The 26,856-nt window shown below is 39.6% G+C and overlaps 1 protein-coding gene across 3 annotated transcripts in view; it reads right to left on the bottom strand.

Annotated features, from left to right (window-relative positions):
* Window positions 1-26,856, bottom strand: part of CCDC102B (coiled-coil domain containing 102B) — a 202,801-nt gene that overhangs the window by 168,730 nt on the left and 7,215 nt on the right. For all 3 annotated transcript variants that reach the window (XM_045458885.1, XM_045458881.1, XM_045458882.1), the window contains exon 3: window positions 2,088-3,255. The gene's annotated coding sequence lies outside the window, so the exon portion shown is untranslated. The remainder of the gene's footprint in view (window positions 1-2,087; window positions 3,256-26,856) is intronic.

The following is a 26,856-nucleotide window of genomic DNA, read 5'->3' as shown; positions in this document are numbered from 1 at the left end:
GGGGGCTGGGAGAAGTGGGGAACTGTTCAATGGATATAGTTTCAGTTATGCAAGATGAATAAGCTCTAAAGATCTGCTGTACAACACAGTGCCTATAGTTGACAGTGTACTATTGTGCCCTCCAAAATTCGTAAGAGGGCAGATCTCATGTGAAGTGTCCTTAACACTAAAAACAACAACAAAACATGGTGGAGCAGGGGAAACTGAGAGATATGGACATATCTCTTCCTTTTATCATGGTTGCTCGTATCATGGGCATTTGTCTATGTCCAAACTCATTAAATTGTACATATTAAATATGTTCATTTCTTTTCAGTATATCAGTTATTCCTCAGTAAAGCTGATATAAGTTATTTAAGGTTAACCTTTAGGGCAGAACCAAACATAACAATAATTGACTTTTTAAAACAATTGAAAACCTTGTAATGGTATTTACATTACCATTGTAATGGTAGATTTTATGGGACTGAAGAGAAAAAACAAGCAGCTAATTTAAGGGCTAATGTTCACAAGACTGGGGTATAAAACCAAAAACTCAGAAAAAGAATTTCAGAAAGAAATTTCTGCCTACAGAAGTAAATGTTTCAAGATTGTATTTTTCTTAAGAACAAGAAGATTGGGTGATTGCTAGTTCCAAAGGCATCAGTGTTCCTCAGAAATTTTATGACCAGGGACTTTGTCATTCCTCTGTGCAATCCCAGGATGGTTTGGATTAGAAAAGAAGCATATCACATTGTGTAAGATTGTTTTCTGAAAAGACAGAACAAAACAGATCATCCAACAGCCCTTTGAAACTTCTTTATAATAGAATAGGATTCTCAGAGGAAAACACTTAAAGTATCTCTTTAGTAATTTCTAAATGTCTTATCACTTCTTCAAGTGGTGAATTATATTCGCAAATAGTTAAAGTAAGGCGACTCTATGGGTCCGGAAATTACACAAAGTTCAGTTATTTTGAAGAAGCTCTTAGTATGGTAGTAATATATTGACAGACTGGTTTCCAAGCATCTGGACTCCATTTCTAAGGATTAGGACAAGATGTCGCATCATAAATATATATATTTATGATATATATTTATATATGATATATGTATGATATATTTATATGTGATATGATATATATATGATATACATAAAAATATATATAATACATATATATTAATTTTCCCTAAGTTAGTAAAAACATCAAAGGTTTACTCTGTCCTGTGTTAGTAGCTCACATGACAGCATAAATGACTGAGTGTATGATATACACAGAGGAATTGTCTTAGCATCTTAAGAAAGCCCAATACGTGCCACTCCTCACCCCTACCTGAGTTCTGAACAAAATAAAAATTAAGTCAGGAATAAGACCTTTGGAGGACAAAACATCATCTTCTGTGTGTGGGAGATAGCACACAGAAGTGGGGGCAGTAGGGGATAAGCTATGTGACCTGGAGACTTAGTCCTAGTCGCAGAAGAAGCCAGAACACTACGTGCTCTCCTGGCCCCGTAAGCGTAGGCCATGGCCAAAGGAGCAGGAAATGTGTGCTGCCTCTGGTCAGGCTGGCTTCCAAAGAGGAAAACAGAGGATATGAGCTGCAACAAATATCCCATTTCTTCTCAAATCTCCAACAAGAACATCACTCCTTCCCCACCTCTGAGGGAGTCACTGAAAAGATAGAAGATCTGAGAATGGTGATGGTACCTCTCCTCCTGACTCAGAAGCGGGGAAGGATAGGTCTGTCCCCAGCTTTGCTCAACTTTTCATGCCCTTAACCCACAGGGCCAACCCCATGGTCAATCAGGTTTTGACTGTTCTTCTGGAGGAAGGAAACCAAATGTCAATCAGAGTTTCCTGCTTCAGTTTTCAATAGGTTGTACATCATTTTTTTAATGTTTGTTTATTTCTGAGAGAGAGAGAGAGACAGAGTGAGGGCAGGGGAGGGGCCGAGAGAGAGGGGGTCACAGAATCCGAAGCAGGCTCCAGGCTTGAAGCTGTCAGCACAGAGCCCGACGTGGGGCTCCAACTCAAGACTGAGATCGTGACCTGAGCTGAAGTCAGACGCTCAACGGACTGAGCCCCTAGGCGCCCTTAGGTCGTATACCTAATGCCAGCTGCTGCTCCATCATTAAGACTTCTGATTGACTTGCTGCTTATAGTTGCTAATCCTTTGAAACACAGTACACACCAACAATTGTTCAGTTTTATAGAATGATGCAGTGTGAGTGTCCTGTCTCTGCTTCAGTTTCTCTGGGCCTTCAATGTGATGGCCGGGGGTAGACAGGTGGACAATCGTCTGGAGGAGGAGTCTTCACAAACATGTCCGGTAACTGATACTAGGTTGAAGCTGTTGCACCAGACCTCAGCTGGTGCCCTTGGCTGGAGCATTATACACGGCCAATCCACATGCTCTGGGCTTCTTCATATCTTGGACATCTCAGTGTGGGTGGACTTCTGACATAGTTGCTCAAGGCTCCAAAACAAGTGTCCTGAGAGAACCAGATGGAAGCTCCGTAGCTTTTTCTGACCCAGACCCAAGATTTAGGGACTTGACTTCTGCTGCATTCTACTCTTTACACACAAAATCACTAAAAAAGGTCCAAATTTAAGAGGAACGAACATAAAACCCAACTCTCATGAGAGGAATGCCCATTTTCAGGTGTGTTACAAAAACTTCACAGTCCAATAGATATTAGTGTTGAATTTCTTTTATAATGATCTGAAATCAGGCATAAGAAGATACTAACTCCAAGATGAGTGTTCCACCAAGACTGAAAATTACTTTTCCATTCTATTTCCTATGCAGATTGTGTTCAGTAAGTAATTCACCAGGGCATATCAGAAGACCTTCAAGGAGACTAAATGACATCAACAAGATACTCCCATAATAAGTTTCATAAAGGTACTCTCATAATAAAAGCCCTACAATATAGCATTGCTCCACATATTGAAGACGGTTTCTTATTAATAAGATTCCCAGGATGAACTAAATGCAAATGCTAAAAGTTTTCAAGGTCAAACACTTGAAATCGAAAACAATTAAAACTCCATAAAAATGTCTTGTACTTACAGAAGTTCAAAGAAATTAATTTTGTTTCTCCCCAGTTTTTTTTTTTTTTTTTTCTGCTCAGTCTCAGCTAGAACAAGATGTTTACTCATTGGGAAGATCTGAGGTTCTTTCAGCAGAAGCAGGCTGGAGAATTGCTTCCTGAAACCACTAAAGCGCCTTCAGGCCTCAAAAGCTGTGCCAATCTCAAGTCTTCGATCAGCCTCTGCAAAGATTTCAAAAGACCAGATACCTGAAAAGACATGACTCCACACTGCTCACTTACACAACGCACTTATTTACAAGGATATGATTCGTTAAGAGAAAGACAATGGAGTACAGGAAAGCAGGGAGGCTTTGAAAGACATCTAGGTGCTAACTCCCCAGGGTACTTGTTGGCAAACTGACGCGATCTCTGGACTGAACCACCAAGGTGTGTGTTTGACTGTAGGCTTCCGGGCAGCTCAAAGCAGAAGTTCTGAGGGATATTTTTAAGGTACCTCTGATCACATAGTCAGACCGGGTTGTCTAAACCATTGTGCTAGTTGGAAATCAGAAGCAAACAAACTGGCCCTAAGGGTCAGAATTTGAATAGCACACATTATCAATGTTACGAGCCTTCTCTTGGCCAAGAGTCAAAGCCAGACATCCAGGCATCTCTAGAAATAACGATGGGAGCTATTACAGACCAGTTGTAAGTATCCTTAACCCTACAGTCTCTTTTCTAAAGAGTCCAAAGATCATCACTACACTGTCCCAACACCCAGCGAATTTAGAAAGCAAAGTAATCTGCAGCCCCTAAAGCAGCTGAGTAGGCAACATTTTGTTCATATTACCAATACTTAGTGATGCCAAAGATCTCAGGAGAAGCTCAATGGCTTTCAGGGAAGAAAAGTAGATGGAGAATATTATTGCTTTCAGCCCTCCCAGAACACCCATCAATCTGTGACAGTGGTCCATGACCGATTAGCTTAAACTTAACAGTAAGGAGAAATTAGCCATCAAGAAGTTAATTCTGCTGTTATGTTTACCTGATATCCAGGCACAAATCTCTTCTGTCAAAGAGTGGCATATGGAATTTAGTGGTCTGTTGAGGGTTAAATTGTATGTCCAAAAAAACAAGCTTAAATTCTAATCCCTGATATCCACGAACGTGACCTTACCAGGAAATACAGTCTTTGCAAAAGTAATTGAAATTCAAGTTAAGAGGAGGTTATACTAGAGTAGGATGGATCTTTGATCCAACAGGACTGGTGTCCTTACAAGAGGAGACAGATATGCAGGCAGGACACCCTATGAGGGCAGAGGCAGAGATTGGAGTGAGGCATCCGTCAGCTGGGGAGTGTGCCAAGAACTGCCAGCCATCACCAGAAGCTAGGAAAGAAGCATGAAACCGATTTTCCCTCAAAGCTTCCAGAAGAAACCAACCCTGCAGACATCTTGATATTAGATTTCCAGTCTCTGAACTGTGAGACAATACATTCCTTTCATTTTAAGCCCTTTGTTTATGGTCATTTGTTGTAGCAGGTTCTAGCAAACAAATACATAGCCTGACTCCAGCTTTGAGCTCTCATTGCTGGCCATTCTAAATCTCTCCCCTCCCCCCTTTACCTCCTACCCAATACCTGGAAAAGCAGGTAAGAAGGCCCAGATGCTCCGTTCTTTGACACCAATGGGACCTTCAAACCACCTGTAGGAACCGCTGCTTTGCCTTACCCTCATTGGCCAGTCTCCTTCCCCTGCTCTCTCAAGCCATTTTTGGAACTACTACAGAGCCTCCTTGTTATGTGAGTGGTAAACTTTTCCCATCTGTTCTGCATGTATACGGTGTCATCACTCTTAACATGTGGACTAAATTCTGGATAGGGGTTCTTTCTCTTTCTTCAGGATGGCCATAAATAGAACATACCTGCCTTCCTGAAAAGTTGAGACATTTCAACTCTGGCAATCCTGTTCCCAGTCTTGTTTGTCGTGCAATTCTCTTCAGTTCACCATATTCGAAACCTCTTCATTCCTACTTCCCCTTAGAACCCCGTATTTCTGCTATTTCCTGGCTTGTGTTGCAGGTGGATTCTGTTTAGTGACATTAGGGTCTCTTGTGAAGAAGAAATGTAATCCCTGGTTCAATCATGCCTACTCAAGAAAGGTGCATCTCACTGGGTCATCCATGAATGTTTGCGAAAGCTGGCTTGACCCCCTGGAGTATAAGCTATAATACTGGGGCCAACTCTGCAGCAGAGGCTGTCACTGGCCCCTCTACTGTCCTCTTGCAGTTATCCCAGAAAATGGAAACAACTAGAATCCTAGAGAGTCACAGCCTGCACTGAAAGAACTTGACGTGAGAAGCAAGTGTATGTGAGCAGTGCTAGGGACTATGGTGAATACTTTGTTGGATGCCTAGGTCCTCTTTATGGCAGGTGCAGCCACCCCCCAGATAGCAAAACTCACAGATGACACCTTCTCTTGAGAATTACCCCCAGCCAAATGGGAGCCACTGCACCTTCCGGGCTACTCTTGCGAACTCTCTAAGGGCATGTTAGAGCCAATAACTGACTGAAATGGGAATACAAAATTTGACTCCTTTAGCACAAGATAGGGTCAACTTTTGTGCAACTGACGCTCTAGAACTGGCTGTTGAATACACAGTGCGACTAGCAGTTACTGAACGGATGAAATGAGCTATGCATTGGATTTCGACAAGTTAGTATGAAAAATGAATGTAAGATATCTCATCAATGTTGGATATTGATATGCTGAAATGACAATACTTTGGATGTATTGGGTTTAAACAAAATGTTGCAAACCATCGGTTTCTTTTTACCTTTTTAAATGTGGCTACTAGACAGTTTAAAACTAAATATGTGGCATGCAACGTATTTACTATATTTCTTCTGGACGGCATTGCTCTAGAGCTTTCCTCTGGGATCAGTCTGAACCAAGTCTCCAGCTAAGACCACATTCGTGCTGGTCTGGATTCCCTTCTCCTGTTCCGAGGCCCCCCAGTTCACTCTCTGGACAGCCCTCCCTCACTAAATCGCCAAAACGGAATCCCACCTCAGGCTCTGCTAGGAACCAAACCTAAAACACTTGATGTTTTGTACAAGTTTGGTCTTCGATATTCTATAAACAATTGGATAAAATTTAAGTCAAAACAAAAGTATAAGAAGGACACAGTGCACATATAACTAGCAACATGCCATCAAGAAAAGTTTCTGTAAGACTGAACTCCTAGCCTTAGGGCACAAAGCTAAGTGATATGCCTGGTAAAACATACATTAATAATGGTTTTGATCACAATGCTAAAAACATACACAGTTTAAATCATACAGGTCTTATGTTAGCTCATAGTTAGTTAATGTTAGCCCAGTTAATTCATTCTAGGTCGAAGAGAGATCTTATTGTTTTACAGATGCTATTACTTGGCTCAATATTTTAGTTTATCATCACTGCTTTTGATGATTAAATAAAAAGTCACAGTTCTTTTAAAATGTGGGAAACTATAAGATTAGGATTTAAATTTTAAATAAGCTTAAGCTTAAAATTCTCAAAAATAACATCCACTAGGAAGTTTTGTTTTTGCTAGGACAGCTTTTCACTCATATGTGCAATTTAAGAAGCAAAACAAATGAGCAAAGGGGAAAGGGGGGGGCGGATACAGAGGGAGAGAGGGAGAGAGGAGAGAGGGAGAGAAGGAGAGAGGGAGAGAGGGGGAGAGGGAGAGATGGAGAGAGGGGGAGAGGGAGAGAGGGAGAGGGAGAGAGGGAGAGGGAGAGGTGAACCAAGAAACAGACTCTTAACTATAGAGAACAAACTGGTGGTAATCTGAGGGGAGGTGGGTGGGGGGATGGGTGAAACAGGTGATGAGGATTCCGGAGTGCACTTGCTGTGATGAGCACCGGGTATTGTATGGAAATGCTGAGTCACTAAATTGTACAACTGAAGCTAATCTGACACTATATCTTAACTTCCCGGAATTAAATAAAAACTTTGAAAAAAAGGGGGGGGGGGATTGTTACTCCGAATACTTATTTCAACAACATGTATTTTAAAATTCTGAGAATTACCATCTGATTCAATTCTATTATACAGTGATAAAATAAAAGAATGTGGTATTTTGTATGAAATAACTTAGAAGAAGTATTCCCAGTCACTGAGGAGTCGACCTTATTTATTGAACAGATAATCTTGCTAACAAGCCTTGCCTGCATAACCTCACACTACCACGTGATGTCACTCTAACACAAGGTTTTAAGCATGGAATAAAAAAACTGCCAAAAGACCATCTCTGCAGAAAAAGTGTTCAGTTAGAAGTATTCTGAGCAGCACAAATCTTCACAGCATTAGGTGTTTCTAACTGGTGAGTTTATACTGAATCTCACATCTCACTTACCTAAGAAAGGACTTCTTGTTGGAGATCCCAGACATAATGGAAACCCACAGATTAATGGGGACACCTGGTAAGCAGAGTGAGTCCTTTAGGAAAGCCAAGGCTGTGTGTACTAGAGTTTGCTCACCAGATCTCCCGTGAGGCCAAAGAGGATACGTTAAAAGAACAAACAAACAAAACCCCTATACCTGTAAATGCTACTGTGAAATTTAAAAACATCAAAGACCTAGAGAAATGGACAAAGCTTACAGTGAGTTACAGCAGATTGCCTACAAAGGAACAAGGATCAGGGCACCGCCCAAAACAGTGAGAGTGGATGCAAGTAAACAAGGAATACGGTTTTAGTTTTTAAGGAAAAGAATTGCAGACATAAAATGATAAACCCAAACAAACATCCTTTTAAATATGTGGTTATAGAAATACATTTCAATAATACCAGTCTTCAGAAATTTTTCTACTTAAAACATTATTAAAGGGGAGCCTGGGTGGCTCAGTTAGTTAAGCCTCCAACTTCGGCTCAGGTCACGCTTTTGCAGTTCATGAGTTCAAGCCCCACGTCAGGCTCTGTGCTGACAGCTCACACAGACTGGAACTTGCTTCGGATTCCGGGTCTCCCTCTCTCTCTGCCCCTCCCCTGCTCACACTCTTGTCTCTCTCTCTCTGTCTCTCAAAAATAAGCATTAAAAAATTAAAAAACCATTATTAAAAAGTAAAGAAAACATTATAAACATTCACAAAGGAAATACTCAGATAAATTGTTTCAAGAGATATGGGAAGAGTGATTACATAACAATATGAAATATTGTGTGGTCTAAAACACCAAATGCCAAAGAAAAGCAGAAGAAACATCCATAAACACTCGGTTCCCAATTCTAGAAAATTCAGTAGGTTGAGGAGAAAGGAGATAAAGTAATCACTCATACCTTTCACTCTTTGTCCTGCCCACTTGCGGATAATGAGACGAAAAATGTCTAGAAAATAGTTAACTAAAATGATCGAGCGTTTCTTTCAGGAAAGGTACTTAAATGATTGTGATCTTTGCTCTGAAAAAATATCTTGAAAGGTTGACATTTATAAAAGTCTGAAAGGACTATAAGGAGGGGATCATTTTCAGAATACTGAATTAGGAGGTATTGCTTTAAATCTAAAATAGATTTAAAATTGTGACATTTGAGTCACCACACATAAAACCCTTGGCATTTATGGATTCCTGTTTGTGGTTTAAATATATGCGATGGAGTGAAATTTCTCCCTAAGCAAGGTGAAGACAGTAATCTCTCGCTATTGTCATCCTGTGGCATTCAAAGCGTACTGCCTCCTGCCGACAGTAAAATGTAGTTTGGACTTCAAAATAATGCATCCGCTGGTGCCCTGTTGTTTTGGCTGATCTGTACCCCTCTGACGAAGCCGCCTCTGGTGATAAACACACTTACAGACAGACACTTCTTCAGCTGTTTGTCTTTTCAGAGCTTGGTATCTCCTGTAACCTGGGGCTTCTTAATGAGCCCTGAAATCTACTTCCCTGGGGGGCAGCTAGCTATTCTCTGTTCTTCCCGGAGGACAGGCTTACTTTTGCTACTATGGCAACCACTGCAAACTGCTTTCTCTGACTTTTTCAGCTTCTGAGTCCTACGGATTTCTTTGCAAAGATAATTCTAGAAGCTTTCGGGTCTTTCAAAATCTTGTCTCAAAGAACTTGTCTCTTTCCATAATAAATCTTTATTATAAGTAGAGCACGGACTCCATTATTTTTCCATTTGCATGTGTACCTGTAACCTCTGCTAGGAAATGAAGGCAGAACTTGAGTCAAATGAGTCAGTTTCTCAGACCCAGATGTGTGGTGCTGAAACACCTCCCTCCAGCAGATGTTGCCATTCTTGTTTCCAGCAAAAACTCAATCCTGAAAGAGGTCCTTCCAGACTGATGGAAACAATCTTAGCTTTTATGAAGGAAATATCACAAAGAAGAAGGAGTAGACACCTGCCATCATGTATAAATTTCATTTTTTTTTTTTAATTTTTTTTTTCAACGTTTATTTATTTTGGGGACAGAGAGAGACGGAGCATGAACGGGGGAGGGGCAGAAAGAGAGGGAGACACAGAATCGGAAACAGGCTCCAGGCTCTGAGCCATCAGCCCAGAGCCCGACGCGGGGCTCGAACTCACGGACTGCGAGATCGTGACCTGGCTGAAGTCGGACGCTTAACCGACTGCGCCACCCAGGCGCCCCTAAATTTCATTTTTAATAAATGAACTTACAGAAGTAATTGGCTGGAAGGCCTCTTAGGTATATTCTGATTTTAGGCAAGGTATTATAGCTTATTCCCTAAATCTCAATTTACTTGTCTATAAAGGGTTTTAGTGATTCCTAACAGCTGAGGTTGATATGAGAGTTATATAGTAATGTGCGTGATGTGCTTGACATGCAGAATGCCTTAACACCTATAAAATTACTTTGCTTTAACAGAACAAGGATTCATTGGACAAAGCCAAATTATGAAGAACTTAGCTCCTAGGTGATCAGTAGTTTAAAGAAGATAGAGTCTCAACAAAATGATAGATCCTTAATATTTTGTTAGAAAAAAACATTATAACCCATTGAAATCTATATATTAAGTGCCTCTTTCAAAGGTCTTCTTGAAGTTTCCTACCTTATGATTAGACCTTCATCCTTCCTCTCCCTTGGTTAGGATCACAATATCTTCTCTTCCCTCTCTGTTCCCATTCACCGCAGGTAATTCTCAAAGCAACTTAACCAGATCTGTGATTTTAATATATTAAAGAACCAATATGTATTATGTATTCCTCCCTTCTCCTTTATTTAATTTACCATGTGTTTCTTTTTTAAAAAAATTTTGTTAACATTTATTTATTTTTGAGACAGAGAGAGACAGAATATGAGTGGGAGACACTCTGTCTGAGGGACAGAGAGAGAGGGAGACACAGAATGGGAAGCAGGCTCCAGGCTCTGAGCCATCAGCCCAGAGCCCGACGTGGGGCTCAAACTCACGGACCGCGAGATCGTGACCTGAGCTGAAGTCGGACGCTTAACCGACTGAGCCACCCAGGTGCCCCTACCATGTGTTTCTTAGTAAACAACACTTATGGCTTACTGGGAGTGTGTGCTCTTAGCTTCCAGGACCAAAACAGAATATGTGAGACGTAGGTCACTAGGTCTTTCTTTCCAGCCCGTCTCATCCTCTTCCCTTGGCTATCTGGGTAGGACCTGGATGGCTTTGGCCATTTATGAACTGCTTTAGTTTAGAAAAGACTTGTGAATTCACAGAAGGATGGTAAACTGAGCCTGTTTAGTCTCTTTACAATGGTTTCCCAATGTTTACATCTCCGTAAAGTTCTCCTTGTCAGCTGAATGTCTTCGTTTTGTCCCTAGGCTAGATCACTCTATGTGAGGTTCTCAATTCAAGGATCAGGAAGCAGCTCCCTCCCCAACCTTGTTCCACTGATATTAAACTGTTATGGGCCCTGGTCTGAAAATTTGTAATTGGCATGGCAGAGATGACTCAAAATTATAGTTTTCTATCAATAGTTCGGGGAGCCATGGTATGCTGAAACATTTAGGAGAAAACTGGAAACCTTCAACCCTGAATAGATGTGATCTGTGGGTAGGTGAGAGTTACATCAGACAGATAACCAGGAGATATGCCTATTAAAAACCCTCAAGAAAATGCCAAACACCCATCCAAAGGAATCTGGCTTCAAGGTTTGATTACTATTTCCTGAGCACTCTTGGGGTCCACCCTAGAAAGACTTAAAATACACAGTGTACTCACACAGAAGCCTTGTAGTCCAATAAACTTTATCTGGCCCACATAAAAAAGATTCAAGATTCCTCTCCTTAAACAGTATATTTTATTGAAATTAACTCTTCCACTCTCTGAACTTTAATGTTTGAATAACTGAATATGTATCAAAATGTAGAAAGTCCCTCAGAATAATAGAACACGAAAGGCAGCAGACTAAGGAGCACCTGGGTGGCTCAGTCAGTCAAGCATCCGACTTTGGCTCAGGTCATGATCTAATAATCTGTGACTTCAAGGCCCACGCTGGGCTCTGCACTCACAGCCTAGAGCCTGCCTTGGATTGTGTGTCTCCCTCTCTCTCTGCCCCACCCCCCGCTTGTGTGCTCTATCCCTCTCTCTCTCTCTCTGTCTCCCAAAAGTAAATAAACACTGAAATGAATAAATAAATAGATAAATAAATAAATAAAATCAGAGGCTTGATAATTTTTTTTTTCTATTTGAAAGAAACATAGCAGGAAATATTTAATAGACACTAAAATTTAAATCTGGAAAACCATAAACCCTTCTTGGATGTGAGATATAATCACAGGTTTATTAAAAAAAAATGTTTCCAGCAAAAAGAGTATGGATTCATATAATTTTTTGAACTTCTACTGATGTGGAAATGGTGTTTAGAGATTTCAGAGTCTTAAGAACAATGGTTTGAAGAGCTTCCCTCCTCCAAATGAATTTGACAACTGATAGATACCTGAATTGACATTATTATGTAGCAGATTACATAACACATATGTATTTCCCCCATACAATTGACTCTTGAACAACACAGTGGTTAGGGGTGCCAATCCCCATGCAGTCAAAAATCTGAGTGTAAGAAGCCTTACCCATATATAAACAGTTGGTTAACACATTTTGTGTGTTGTATTCTTATAATAACATAAACTAGAAAACAGAAAATATTAAGAAAATTATAAGGAAAATATATTTACAGTACCTTACTGTAAATTTACTCAAAAAGAAAGCCAAATCCATGTATAAGTGGACCTACGCAGTTCAAACCCATGCCGTTCAAGGGTCAGCTGTACATATATAATATATATGTAGTTATTAATATGATAATTTCTCCCTCTGCCCACTGACATGGCCTAGAGTCAATGGAATTTCAGGTGGGACCAAACTAATATATAAAAAGGAAACCCAGATTACAGTTATAAAATCAATTTTCTGTGAAAAGGAACCAGGGTTTTTGGAAGGATAAGTGATTCCATGTCTGGGGAAGGAAGGTATAAGAAAGTATAGACCTTCCTTATCAGAAGGCAAGATCTCATTCCAGGTTTAGTAAAACCAGATAAAAAAGACACAGGGACCAAATTACAAAGGTTTGATGGTGACAATTTGAGCATCAAAAATGGAATAATGATTGTGGTTAATTAAAAAACATTAGATCTATTAAAGTCCTGAGTCCACTATACACAAAGATAAATATTAATTTAAATATAACAAAGAGGGTCAAGAGATCAGAATATACTCAGTATATTCCTACTGGATTTTATTTGTCAGTCTTTTTGGTATGGTTGACATATTTACATGTTGATGAATGACACATATTCTAGTAAGTATTAAATACATCATTTAGAAGACCTTTTCTGTCTCAAGAATGGCCTCATATGCATAACATCAAGTCAGATCACAATATATGACATCCATAATCAATCTGCTGTCATTAAAATCAATAAGATTTGCATGCTTTTAAGAATAGGAAGGAGCATAAGATTGCATTAATGTTTTAAAGTCTTTAAAATTCAGGGGAAAAGATATTTACAGATAAAAATGTTCTAATCAGCTGCATATCCTAGGTGGAGTTGCAGACTTCCATAAGAAGACAGAATTACCACTTGAGTGACTCTTGTGCTGAAAATTATTTTAAAAATTGGCATAATAATTAAAAAGAAGATTCAAAGTGTTTCTTCAGGGTCATAGACAAGAATCTAAGTTATTCCCTTAGGCTAACTCTCTAGAAGCAGATAACCTAATTAACTGGAATATTAACTGACTTCCATAATTAGGTTAGCACCTTTTAACCCTAGGGAGACTAGGATGTAAATATAGATACTTTTTATGGAAAAGAAAACAGAGCATTAATATTTTTTATATTTCTATATTTGTAATGAGTAAGAGAATCTGACCTATTATAATAGTACCTTGGAATCTAATATGAAATTTGTAAATCAAGAAATTTATTTAGATGAAACCTTACGTTTACATTTAGTATTAAAACATCCTAAAAATAGATAGATGTTATTCATAAATATAAACCTTACTCATATCAACAGTGTGAGAATTCCCAATGTTCCACAACCACATACAAAATGAAAGTCAAACGGATACCATATGTTTTCACTCTTAGGTGGATCCTGAGAAACTTAACAGAAACCCATGGGGGAGGGGAAGGAAAAAAAAAAGAAGGCTAGAGTGGGAGAGAGCCAAAGCATAAGAGACTCTTAAAAACTGAGAACAAACTGAGGGTTGATGGGGGGTGGGAGGGAGGGGAGGGTGGGTGATGGGTATTGAGGAGGGCACCTTTTGGGATGAGCACTGGGTGTTGTATGGAAACCAATTTGACAATAAATTTCATATATTGAAAAAATAAAAAAAATAAAAAAAATAAAAACAAAACAATATGAAAGTCAAACAGTATATCAAGAAGTTCTTATTTTGAATTTAGCACATTTTAAATGAAGTAGAGCATCATTGTATATTTGTTGATGTTTGTGTTTCCTCTTCTGTAAAATGCCTATTCATTATGTTTTGCTTATTGTTTTCTTTTTTTGCTTGTTTCATTTTGTTCATTGTTATCTTCTCTGCTTTATAGTTTTTTCTATTTTTTAAAAATCAATCCTCTCAGAGTTGTGTATCTTGCACATAACAGTTCAAGCTCTGTTGTCTTTTTGCTTCACTTTCTCCATAGTATATTTCAATAAATATATCAATCCTTTCCTTTTGACTAGCAATTTTTGTGTTAAGAAATTATTTTCTACACTAAAGTTTCAAAGATATTCCCATATACTTACTTCTATAGATTTTAATATTTTGCTTATTCATCTGTTTTCTTTCTCACTGGAATTGATTTTTGTTAGTGGTATAAGATTTGAATCCAAATCTATTGCTTCGTTTTATGGATATTAAATTGTGTCAGTGCCGTAAGTTGTCTTCTCCAGTGTGATCTTTCTCATGAGTCAAGTTCTCAACTCCACAGGAATCTGCTTCTGAGCTACCTATTTGACTCCATTAGTCAATATGTCTATCCCTGAGCCAATACTTTATCGTCCCCAAGTCTTGATGTCTAGCAGAATAGGTTTCTCATCTTCCTCTTTTTCTGAATGAATGTTTGGATATATGTGGACATTTGTTCTTCTATATGGATTTTTACCAGCTTGTCAAACTTCTTAAGATTTTCAATGATATGTCACTGAGTCTATAAGTAATCTAGGAGACAAGAGATATCTCTATGTGATACTGAGTTTTCTCTCCATGAAAAGTGTTTTCTGTCTCCATTTATTGGGGTCTTTTTTAGCTGAATTAAGTAATGTTTACAATTCATATGGCTGTCACATATCCTTAGTTTATTAGAAGGCAACATTTTTTGTTAATATTAATGATATGTTTTTAAAATGTATGCTTTCTCTTTATCGCTCTTTTAAAGAAACACAATTACATTTTGTATAGTGATCTGATACCTACCCACTTCGGTAAACCTTTACTAGTACTAATAATTAACATGGGTTTTTTAAAAAATTTATTATTGTATGTTTTATTTGTAAGCAGAGACACTTTGGGGTATCTGCCCATCCCTGCTGAGACCCCAACAGGAATTAGGAGCTCTTGACAAATATTTTACATCATAGTCCTACCCTGCTTCCAGCCACAGCTGACAGAACCGGGATGAATATGCAACCCCAAGTCGGGCAACTTTTTTCTCTTAGAAAATGAGAAGTAGGAGTGAGAGTTCTGTTTCTATCTGGGCTGTTTGCTGAAACTTAAGAGGCACAGGTTTGGGAGGTACAGAGCATCCAACTTCCATTTATCATGTAGATAGAGAAGAGGAGATATCTAGTCTGCAGGGAATGATGAATGCAGCAGAATGGAGCAGAGAAGAGGCCAGGAGACTCCCTCCTGACTCTGGTAGCTCCAGGCCCTGCAGATGCCAGGCTGCCTTTAGATTCCACGTGATAGCCCATTAGCCATGAACCCCACCACCCTGTTTGTTCAAGCTCGCTTGAGTTAGTTTTTGTAACTTGCAGTTTGGAACACTGACCAATGCTGTGTTTTATTGAGATATGAAGCCATGTTGAAACTACAAAAAGTTCACATTTTTCTTTTTCTTTTTTTTTTTTTTAAATTTTTTTTTTCAATGTTTATTTATTTTTGGGACAGAGAGAGACAGAGCATGAACGGGGGAGGGGCAGAGACAGAGGGAGACACAGAATCGGAAACAGGCTCCAGGCTCTGAGCCATCAGCCCAGAGCCCGACGCGGGGCTCGAACTCACGGACCGCGAGATCGTGACCTGGCTGAAGTCGGACGCTTAACCGACTGCGCCACCCAGGCGCCCCTTGTTTTTCTTTTTTAATCTTCCCTTATTTTAGTTTTTATTTAGCGATTTATCACTTACATATAACACCCAGTGCTCATCATAAAAATTGTCCTCCTTGATACTCATTACCCATTTAGCCCATCTCCCACCCATATCCCTCCATCAACCCTCAGTTCTCTATCATTAAGAGTCTCTTATGGCTTGTTTCTTACCCCCTCTATCTCTCTTTGTTCCCCTTCCCATATGTTCATCATCTGTTTTGTTTCTTAAATTCTACATATGTGTGAAGTCATATGGTATTTGTTTTTACCTGACTGACTTATTTTGCTTAGCATAACACACCCTAGCTCCATCCACCTCATTGCTAAATGGCAAGATGCCATTCTTTTTGATGACTGAGTAATATTCCTGTGTGTGTGTGTGTGTGTGTGTGTGTGTGTGTGTGTGTGTATCCCCCATATGTCTTCCATCCATTCATCAGTTAATAGACATTTGGCTCTCTCCATAGTTTGGCTATTGTTGATAATGCTGCTATAAATATCAGGGTGCACGTATCCCTTCAAATCTGTATTTATGTCTTGTATCCTTTGGATAAATGGCTAGCAGTGCAATTGCTGGATCGTAGGGTAGTTCTCTTTTAAGTTTACTTATTTATTTTAAGAGAGAAAGAGAGAGGGTGCAGTGCAGTATCAGTGAAGAGTCTGACACAGGGCTTGATCTTATAAACTGAGAAATCATGATCTGAGCCCAAATCAACAGTTAAAACTTAACAGCTTAACTGACTGAGCCACGAGGTGTCCTTAGGGTGGTTCTATTTTTAACTTTTTGAGGATCCTCCCTACTGTTCTCCAGAGTGGCTACACCAGTTTGCATTCCCACCAACAGTGCAAGAGCGTTCCCCTTTCTCCTCATTCTCACCAATATCTGTTGTTTCCTCTGTTGTTAATTTTAGTCATTCTGACAGGTATACACAAATTTATTTTTGTGTATAGTGTAATAAACTGGTCCAGTTTCATTCTTCCGCAAGCTGCTTTCCAGTTTTCCCAACACCATTTGTTAAAGAGATGGCCTTTTTTCCATTGGACATTTTTTCCTGACTTGTTGAAGATTAGTTAACCATATAGTTGTGGGTCCATTTATGGGTTCTCTATTCTGTTCCATTGATCTATGTACCTGTGTTTGTGCCAGCATCATACTGTCTTGATGACTGCAGCTTTGTAATACAGCTTGAAGTCTGGAATTGTGATGCTGCCATCTTTGCTTTTCTTTTTTAAGATTGCTTTGGCTATTTGGGGTCTTTTGTGATTCCATACACATTTTTGGACTGTTTGTTACATTTGTGAAAAATGCTGGTGGTATTTTGATAGAGGTTGTATTACATGTGTAGATTGCTTTGGGTAGTATAGACATTTTAACAATGTTTGTTTTTCTAATCCATGAGCATGGAATGTTTTTCCATTTCTCTCTGTCCTCTTCAATTTGTTTCATAAGAGACCTATAGTTTTTAGAGTACAGATCATTTACTTCTTTGGTTAGGTTTATTCCTAGGTTTCTTATTGTTTCTGGTGAAATTATGAATGGGAATCGATTTCTTGATTTATTTTTCTGCTGTTTCATTGTTGGTGTATAGAAATGCAACAGATTTCTATACATTGATTTTATATCCTGCAACTTTGCTGAATTCATATATACTTCTAGCAATTTTTTGGTGGAGTATTTCAGGTTTTCTACATAAAGTATCATTTTATCTGCAAATAGTGAAAGTTTGACTTCTATCTTGCCAATTTGGATGCCTTTCATTTCTTTTTGTTTTCTGATTGCTGGGACTACGACTCCCAGTACTATGTTAAATATTAATGGTGAGTGTGGATATCTCTGTCTTGTTTCTGACTGTAGAGAAAAAGCTCTCAGTTTTTTCCCATTGAAGATAATATTAGCTGTGGGTCTTTTGTATGGCCTTTATGATGTTGAGGTATATTCCATCTATACCTACTTGTTGAGGTTTTTTATCAAGAATGAATGCTATATTTTTGTCAAATGCTTTTTCTGCATCTATTCAGAGAATCATATAGTTCTTATCTTTTTTTATTTATGTGGTGTATCACGTTGATTGATTTGAAAATATTGAACCAAACCTGCAGCCCAGGAATAAATCCACTTGATCATGGTAATTCTTTTAATGTGCTGTTGGCTTCGATCTGCTAGTATCTCAAAAATGTTTTCATCCATGTTCATCAAAAATACTGGCCTATAATTCTCCTTTTTAGTGGGGTCTTTGTCTAGTTTTGGAATCAAGGTAACACTGGCCTCATAAATGAGTTTGGAAATTATTTCCATTTTTTGGAACAGCTTCAAAAGAATAGGTTTGAACTCTTCTTTAAATGTTTGGTAGAATTCCCCTTGGAAGCCATCTAACCCTGGAACTTTTTTTTTTGTTGGGAGATTTTTGATTACTGACTCAATTTCTTTGCTGATTATAAAACTGTTCAAATTTTGTGTTTCTTCCTGTTTTAGTTTAGGTAGTTTGTATGTTTCTAGGAATTTATCCATTACTTCCAGATTGCCTAGTTTGTTGGCATATAAATTTTCATATTTAAAATTCATTCTTTTTGAAAAATGTTTTTTTTTCTTTTTTTTTTTTTTTTCAACGTTTATTTATTTTTGGGACAGAGAGAGACAGAGCATGAACAGGGGAGGGGCAGAGAGAGAGGGAGACACAGAATCGGAAACAGGCTCCAGGCTCTGAGCCATCAGCCCAGAGCCTGACGCGGGGCTCGAACTCCCGGACCGCAAGATCGTGACCTGGCTGAAGTCGGACGCTTAACCGACTGCGCCACCCAGGCGCCCCGAAAAATGTTTATTTTTGAGAGAGAGAAAGAATGCATACGTGCATGGGGGGGGGGGGGCAGAGAGAAAGGGAGAGAGAAAGTTCTAAGCAGGCTCCGCATTCTCATGCAGAATCCAACACAGGCTTTGAACTCACAAACCAGGAGATCATGATATGAGCTGAAATCAAGAATCAGATGCTTAACTGGCTGAGCCACCCAGGCACCCCTGTAATATTCTGTTATAATTGATTGTATTTCTGTGGTTTTAGCTGTGATTTCTCCTGTTTCATTTGTGATTTTATTTATTTGAGTCCTTTCCCTTTTCTTTGAGATAAGTCTGGCTAGGTGTTTATTAATTTTATTAATTCTTTCAAAAATCAGCTCTTAGTTTCATTGATCGGTTCTACTGTTTTGTTGTTGTTGTTGTTGTTGTTTCTATATTTATTTCTGCTCTACTCTTTATTAGTTTACCTTCTTCTGATGGCTTCAGGCTTTATTTGCTGTTCCTTTTCTAGCTCCTTTAGGTATAGGTTAGGTTGTGTACTTGAGGCTTTTCTTGCTTCTTCATGTAGGCCTGTATTGCAATATTCTTCCCTCTTAGTAGCACATTGGCTGCATCCCAAAGGTTTTGGACTGTTGTGTTTTCATTTTCATTTGCTTCCATGTATTTTTTTTTATTTCTTGTTTAAATTCCTGGTTAACCCATTCATTCTTTATTAGGATGTTCTTTAACCTCCATGCATTTGGGGTTTTTCCAGTTTTTTTCTTGTGGCTGACTTCAAGTTTCACAACGTTGTGGTCAGAAAATATGCATGGTATGATCTCAATCTTTTTGTACTTGTTGAGGGCTGATTTGTGATCCAGTATGTCACCTATTATTGAGAATGTTCCATGGGCACTCAAGAAGAATGTGTATTCTGCTGATTTAGGATGAAATGTTCTGAATGTATCTATTAAGTCCATCCATCCAGTGTGTCATTCAAAGCAATTGTTTCCCTATTGATTTTCTGCTTAGATGATCTCTCCATTGCTATAAGTGGTGTGTTAAAGTTCCCTACTATTATAGTATTATTATCAGTGAGTTTCTTTATGTTTGTTATTAATTGACCTATATATTTGACTACTTCCAATTTAGGGACATAAATATTTACAATTGTTAGATCTTCTTTCTTGATGGACATACCCCTTAATTATATTATAATGCTCTTCTTCATCTCTTGTTACTATATCTGGTTTAAATCTAGTTTCTCTGATATAAGTATGGCTTATGATTTCTTTTTTGATGTCCATTAGTATGACAGATGGTTCTCCATCCCCTCACTTTCAATATGCAGGTGGTATATTTAGATCTAAAATAAGTTTCTTGTAGTCAGTATATAGATGGGTCTTGTTTTTTAATCCATTCTGGTACCCTATGACTTTTGACCGAAACATTGAGTCCATTTACATTTGGAGTGATTTTTCATAGATATGAATTTTGTGCCATTGTGTTACCTGTAAAGTTGGTGTTTCTGGTGATGTTCTCTGTTCCTTTCTAGTTTTTGTTGCTTTTGGTCTTTTTTCTCCACTCAAAAAGTCCTCTTTAATATTTCTTGCAGGGCTGGTTTAGTAATCACAAACTCCTTTAGCTTTCATATGTCTGAGAAACCCTTTATCTCTCCTTCTATTCTGAATAACAGCCTTGTTGGATAAAGTATTCTTAGCTACATATTTTTCCCATTTAGCACATTGAACATATCATGCCACTCCCTTCTGGCCTGCCATGTTTTTGTGGACAGACCTGCTGTGAACCTGACCTATCTTCCCTTGTAGTTTAAGGGCATTTTTCCCTTGCTGTTTTCAGGATTCTTTCCTGGTTTGTGTAACTTGTGAATTTGACTATGATCTGTTGTTGTGATGGCTGGCTTTGTTGAATTTAGTGGGAGTCCTCTGTGTTTGTTGGATTTTGATACCTGTTTCCTTCCCCAGATAAGGGAAGTTTTCAGTTGTAATTTGCTCAAATTTCTCTTCTTCTTCTGGGACTCCTCTGACATGAATGTTATCATGTTTTAAGGAGTCAGAGTCCTCTAAGTCTACATTTGTGATCCAATATTTTCCTTTCTCTCTTCTTTTTAGCTTCATTATTTTCCATAATTGCATCTTCTATATCAGTCATTTGTTCCTCTGCTTCATCCATCCTTATTGTATTGCATCTATTCAATTCAATTTTGCACCTCGGTTATAGCATTTATTTTGGCCTGACTAGTTTTTAGTTCTTTTATCTGTGAAGTAAGAGATACTCTAATGTCTTTTATGCTTTTCTTGAGTCCAGTCAGTATGCTTATAATTGTTATTTTAAATTCTGGTTCAGACATCTTACTTATATCTGTATTGATTGAATCCCTAGCCATTACTTCTCTTCCTGCTCTTTCTTTTGGGGTGAATTCCTCCATCTTATCATTTTGTCTAGGTCACGTTTTATGTGGTTGTTAGGAAAGCTGGTTACATTCTTGCTCCTGAGAGTAATGGCTATATTAAGAAGAGGTGAAGAAAAAGAAGAATAAGGAGAAGAAGGAGAAGAAGGAGAAGGAGAAGGAGGAGAAGGAGAAGGAGAAGAAGAAGAAGAAAAGAAAGAAAGAGAAGGAGGAGGAGGAGAAGGAGAAGGAGGAGGAGGGGGGATCCTGTACTATCTTGGGCCTGGTGCTTCAAGAGGTGTTTCAGAGTGTGTACTCTGCTGTTGTGTTTTGCTAGCTCCTTCCCTCAGGTCAGTCCTCTGCAGAGCTTCTCCTTTCCTGAAATGAGGGGTGTTTAGACCTTGTCCACTGTGTGGCAAGTTTTAACTAGGTGTGTTTTCATCCGCTTGTTAAAAGAAGATAGATCAAAAAACAAACAAAAAAGAAGCAGGTAGATCCCATTTCCCCTAGAGCTGAGGCTTTGTAGCGTTCTATGATCAGTAAATTTGGTGCATGTGAGGGTTTTGTGCTAGTTTTCTCAGGGAGGCTCTGGCTGCGCTGATCCTGATTCTTAGGTGGAGATGCACCTGCAGGGTGCTGGGGGGCAGGGCTTTGTGTCAGCACTTCCGGCCTCTGCTGGGTGGGCGTGTGTTGCTCACCGAAGTAGGTCTGTGCTGACAGGCTGGGGGAAGTGGCATCACCCCACTCTCTCCTCCCTGGACTGGGGATTTCACACCCATCACTCTTCAGGAAGCCCTCACAAAAGAGCAAACGATCACCCCTCCTGTGTCCCTGTCTTCCATCAGATCCCTGCCTCTGTCTCTGTCTAAAGCACAATACCACTGTGTTTGATCTCAGACACACAGCTGGCTTTCAGACTTTCAAATTTTAGGGACCCACGTGGCATAGACCTGTGCTGATTCTCCAGGGGAGAGTCTAGCCACGCCGTGGTGGTGCTGGTTTGTCCCAGAAAAGTGGTCGCGTAACTGTGCAGAAGTTCAGCGTTTCCGGTAAAACACAGCAAAAAGTGAGCACCAAGGCTTGCGGCCCTCAGCCGGTGTCTGTGTTCCTATGCTAGCGATCAGGGCAGCATGTTGCTGCTGCCGGTTGTTTTGACCCCAGAGAGGCTCTGCCAGCACTCCCAAATGAACTCCAAGAAGGGGAACTGTCTCTCCCAGCCTGACCCAGAGGATCCTTAGACCACTTGTCCACTCCCAGGCCTCGGTCCTCCTTCCCCACCAGAGCACCACTGAGCCCACCAGGCATGGCCCAGGCAATGGCACGGGCTTCTAAAACTTCAGACTTCGTGCCCTGCTGCTTATAAAAGTGTGCATAGTCAGTCCCTCTCCTTTTCCAGTCAATGGTTTGGGGAAAGTTTTTCTTGTGCAATCCCTTGTTTTCACTTTTCCTCTCTCTGTCTCTCTCTCTTGCTCTTCCCTCCATGATCAGGACTCCTCTCCTTCACAGCAATCATGAGAAAGGGCATCTTTTCTCCCTCAAATCAACTCTCCACAGCTCCTACCTTCCACGAGGTGGCTGTTTTTCAACCTGCAGATATGCAGTTTGATCTCTCAGTCATCATAATGATTTCTTGGGTGTTCAGAATGATGTGATAACCATCTAGCTGCGTTCGAGGGTCGAGACAAGCTTAGGGTCCCCTTATTCCTCTGTCATCTTAACTCTCCTTTTTTTCAATATAAATAGTCTTATGTAAGATTAATGCTGGTTTCCTTTTATTCTCATTCTTATGTTGTCCCTTTTTCTTCTTTATTTTACTACCCAAGTCAAGATTTTCAGTGCAATATTTCATTGGTGTGGTAATAATAAACTTCTCATCTGGTTGCTGAAATTAAAGGAAAGTCTCCCATTTTTTTACCCTTAACAATAATTTTTGATATGTTATTGATCCTTATTATGAACCCTAGTATTTCCCAACTCTTTGAATACAGTAAAGTCCACAGAGGAAGATAATTCTTTTAGGGCACTCTGATGTAAATGAATGAGGCTGCTCAAGGCAGGAGACAAGAGACTAAATTGATCTGCCTACTCCAGGCCATGCCTGCCTCACCTAAGCCTGCAGTGATAACACAGCACAGCTGCAAGGTGCTGTTGGTACAACAGGTTTAAAGTTTTAGTTTGATCTGAGGACTGTAGCTACAAGGCCCAAACTGGCTCAATATTTCTGTTTCTGTTGTTCAATCCTCAGGTGGTTTTAGCAGCGGTGGCTTCAGTTACTGAGCAGGCAAGGCCAAATTAAGAATATGTATCATGCCTATATATTCCATTCAATTCCTCTTGAAAGAATAGGGAAAGAGTATGATCTGCCTTGCATGTTATGTGCTGGCTCTTCTTCCCTAGAAACATTCCCCAGGGTTAGCTACAAACATTGCTTTTCCTGTTCCTATTGCCTTTCCCGTTCTGTGTTGTAGCACAATTTTAGTAATGACTGGAGTTTCAGCAGAGCCCAGTGGTATATGTCGCCATTCAGCCTATCACAGCATGACTTGAATTCTAGCATGTCCTTACATGGCCTCAGTTTGCCACTTCAAGAGATAGCACTGGAGCATCAGTGGATTCCAGCCACGTAGAGAAACTAGGAGTTCTTTGGTGAATGTGAATAGGTTCTACTTTGATTGCACTCAGAATTGCCATAGTGATTTCCACAGAGTGGTACCTGTCACAGGGGTCTCTTTACTGTGCAGTTACCGATGGCCCACCAGCCAGACCAAATGGCAAGTCCATAAATAAGCAACAGTCCAAGTATAAGTATGCGCCCAATTGTAGGAATTGTATTTGTTCCTAGAAGTGTCCTTGCTGTAACTCAGCCCACTGGCCTTCTCACTTGCTTTTGCCTCTTTCTGTGAAGAGGTTACTGTCTGCTTAGCACAGGGTAACTGCTTTCCCCATGGGGCCATGACACTCTATTCTGGACCTGCCACCTGTGAACCAGCTCAGTTCCCTAACATCCTTGGGAAATTGGTGGAAAGGTGAGACACTTTGATAATATCAGCAGGCAAATCTTCAGATAGCTTTTTTATGAGGTCCTAGCGGAAAATAGCCTATGTGCTCATGAATGCACTGAGTCCTACTATGCCCCATGGCAGAATGTTTCTGTAATACCATTTTCATTTTATGATGGGCATTTGTCTCCTTGTTGGGATTCTTTTTTGACATTACCCATCACAGGAGAGGTAATTCAGGAATTGATACAATGTTATGTGCTTCAGTTAATGGGGCTGTCTTAGTAAATGCCCAATAACTAGCTTATTACTGTCTTTCGAGGAAATATACCAGATAATTTTCTAGCCCAAAATCCCAGAGGTCACTGTTGACTACGATTATGGGTTTTTTCCAAAGACCTGAGTCTGCATCAAAGCAGGTGGCTGACATTTCAAGTATCGTTTCAGCATTAGCACCTATATGGATCAGCTCAGGCAGCTGTAACAAAATACCACAGACTGGGCATCTTAAACAACAGACATTAATTTTTCAAAGTTCTGGAGGCTTGGAAGTCTGAGATCAGGGTGACAGCACAGATGGGTTCTGATGAGAGCATCCCTCCTGGCTTGCAGACAGCTGATTTCTTGCTGTGTTCTTATATGGAGGAGAGGAGAGAGCTCTCAGATCTCTTTCTCTTCTTATAAGGGCACTAATCCCATCATGGGGGTCCTACCTCCCATGACCTTATTTAAAGTTAATTATATCCCAAAGACCACATCTCTAAAAAAACCATCACGTTAGGAGTTAGGGCTTCAACATATGAATTTGGCCAGGGGTGGGGGCAGGGATGGGTGGCACACAATTGATGTCTTAGCAGTAACATAAGGAGCAAACAGGATAACTTGGGCTATAGCTTCTCCAGTTCCAGGAAGGCTTCCAGGCTTCCAATCAAATATGACCTGCTCCAGGTGATTTAAATAGATCAAGCCCAACAGTATCCTTAAATGGGGGATATGATTTCTCCAAGAGCCAAATAAACTAATTAGATATTAGGTCTCTTGTTTAGTCTATGGGGCAGGGAACAATAATATTTTATTCTTAGTGGTCTATGTGTAACAGGACACTCTAGCCATGCACTCCTCCTAAATTTTACAGTCTGTACAATGTCCTGAACTTTTTTCAGGGTTCATTAACCATCCTTGACCAGTCATATGACTCATGATCACAATGAAGTTGCTATTAGTTTGGTTCCCAATTTCAGAAATAATCATAATATCATCAGTATAGTCCACAGGAACACCGTATGGTTATATTACACTAGATCTGCCTCATACATTGTGACAACGCAGAGAGGAGTCCAAATATTCTTGAGGCAAATGTATATTGGAAACCATTCCACACAAATGCATGTTGCTATTGATGCTCCCTAGCAAATAATATTGAAAAAAGGTATTAGCCAGGTCAACTACAGAAAACTGGTCACCTTCAGCTTGTTGAAATAATCTGTTCAGCACTTGAATACTTTGGAACATACCTGAAGCTATTCGGGTTACTTTTTATTAGAGTCCCCTCCAGGAGCCATTGGCCTTCCTCACTGGCAACATCAGCTTACTGCAGAGTGAGTGTATATAGGTACTAACATACTTGCATCTAACATGTCCTTAATTAAGGCAGTAAATTTTTGTTGCCCTCAGCACATAATAGCGTTTCAAATTAACTATTTGAATAGGCTTAGAAAGCTCTAACAGCTCCCATTTTTCATATCCAATTAGTACTGGATTTAGGGCAGATCTACAAATTATTTATTTTTCTCAATTTAGCAGTAGGGGAAGACTTTTTAGCCAATCATTATATGCATACCAATTATACATTCAGGTGAGGGAGACATCCCCACAGTATACTCTTTAAAATCATGTATTTCAACTATTAATGAGACTTTAATTTTTGTTCCTTTTTACAGTAGCATCTCCCTGTTCCCCTACGTTTGTTCTATCACCCCCGAGGGGCTCATTAGTAGACCTAGGCAGTGCTCCTATGACCAGCTGACCTAAAAGAACTTCTACACCTGCAGATCATTTCGCCCATCCCTATGGTCCTCCCATAGGGATTGATTTGGTCAGGAGACCCTGTCCTTCTTGTAATACTCTATCTTCCATCACTGCCTATAGTAGAAAAAATTCTTAAGATTCCTCTCAAGATTCACATACTATCTTTATTCACTCAGAAAGATTATCTAGGCACTGCTCCGAAAGGCCTTTGCACATGGAATGAAGGTTGCTAATGAGTGATTTTAAGGTAGGGAGATCATCCTGGATTATCCAGGTGGACCTAAAGTAGCCACATAAGCCCATGAAAACAGAAGAAAGAAGAAGAGTCAGAAGGTTGAAGCAGAAGGGGAAGTTAGAAGGATATGACACCTGGGAAGGACGTGATGCACTGATGTTGGCTTTGAAGGGGGCCACAGTCAAGGAAAGTTCTTTACAGAAGCAAAGAACTTCCAGCCATGAACTAGCAAGGAAACAGGGGCCACAGTCCTCCAACCACATGGAAGCAAATTATGCTAGCAACATGAACGAGCCTGGAAGTGTGTTCTTTCCCAGAGCCTTCTGACACCTTGACTTTTGGCTTTGTGCGACCTAGAGCAGATCAACTAGTTTAGTCTACTTCTAATCTGCAGAACTGTGAGATAAATTGCTGTTGTTTTCAGTTGCAGTAAATAGAAAAATGGTATCTTGCCTTAGTATTAAAAATTGATATTTTAGAACTTGATGCTGTAGGCTCATGAAAACTTTTCTCTATGTCGAAATCTTCTACACTCAGACAAGATAAGTATATATGCTTTGATATTTTTATATCTTGAGAAGCTTGAGGATAGGCAATTGCGTTTTAC

This window comes from Leopardus geoffroyi, chromosome D3, assembly GCF_018350155.1.
Source record: "Leopardus geoffroyi isolate Oge1 chromosome D3, O.geoffroyi_Oge1_pat1.0, whole genome shotgun sequence".
Classification (NCBI taxonomy): Eukaryota; Metazoa; Chordata; class Mammalia; order Carnivora; family Felidae; genus Leopardus; species Leopardus geoffroyi.
This window is presented reverse-complemented; position numbering and strand designations above follow the sequence as displayed.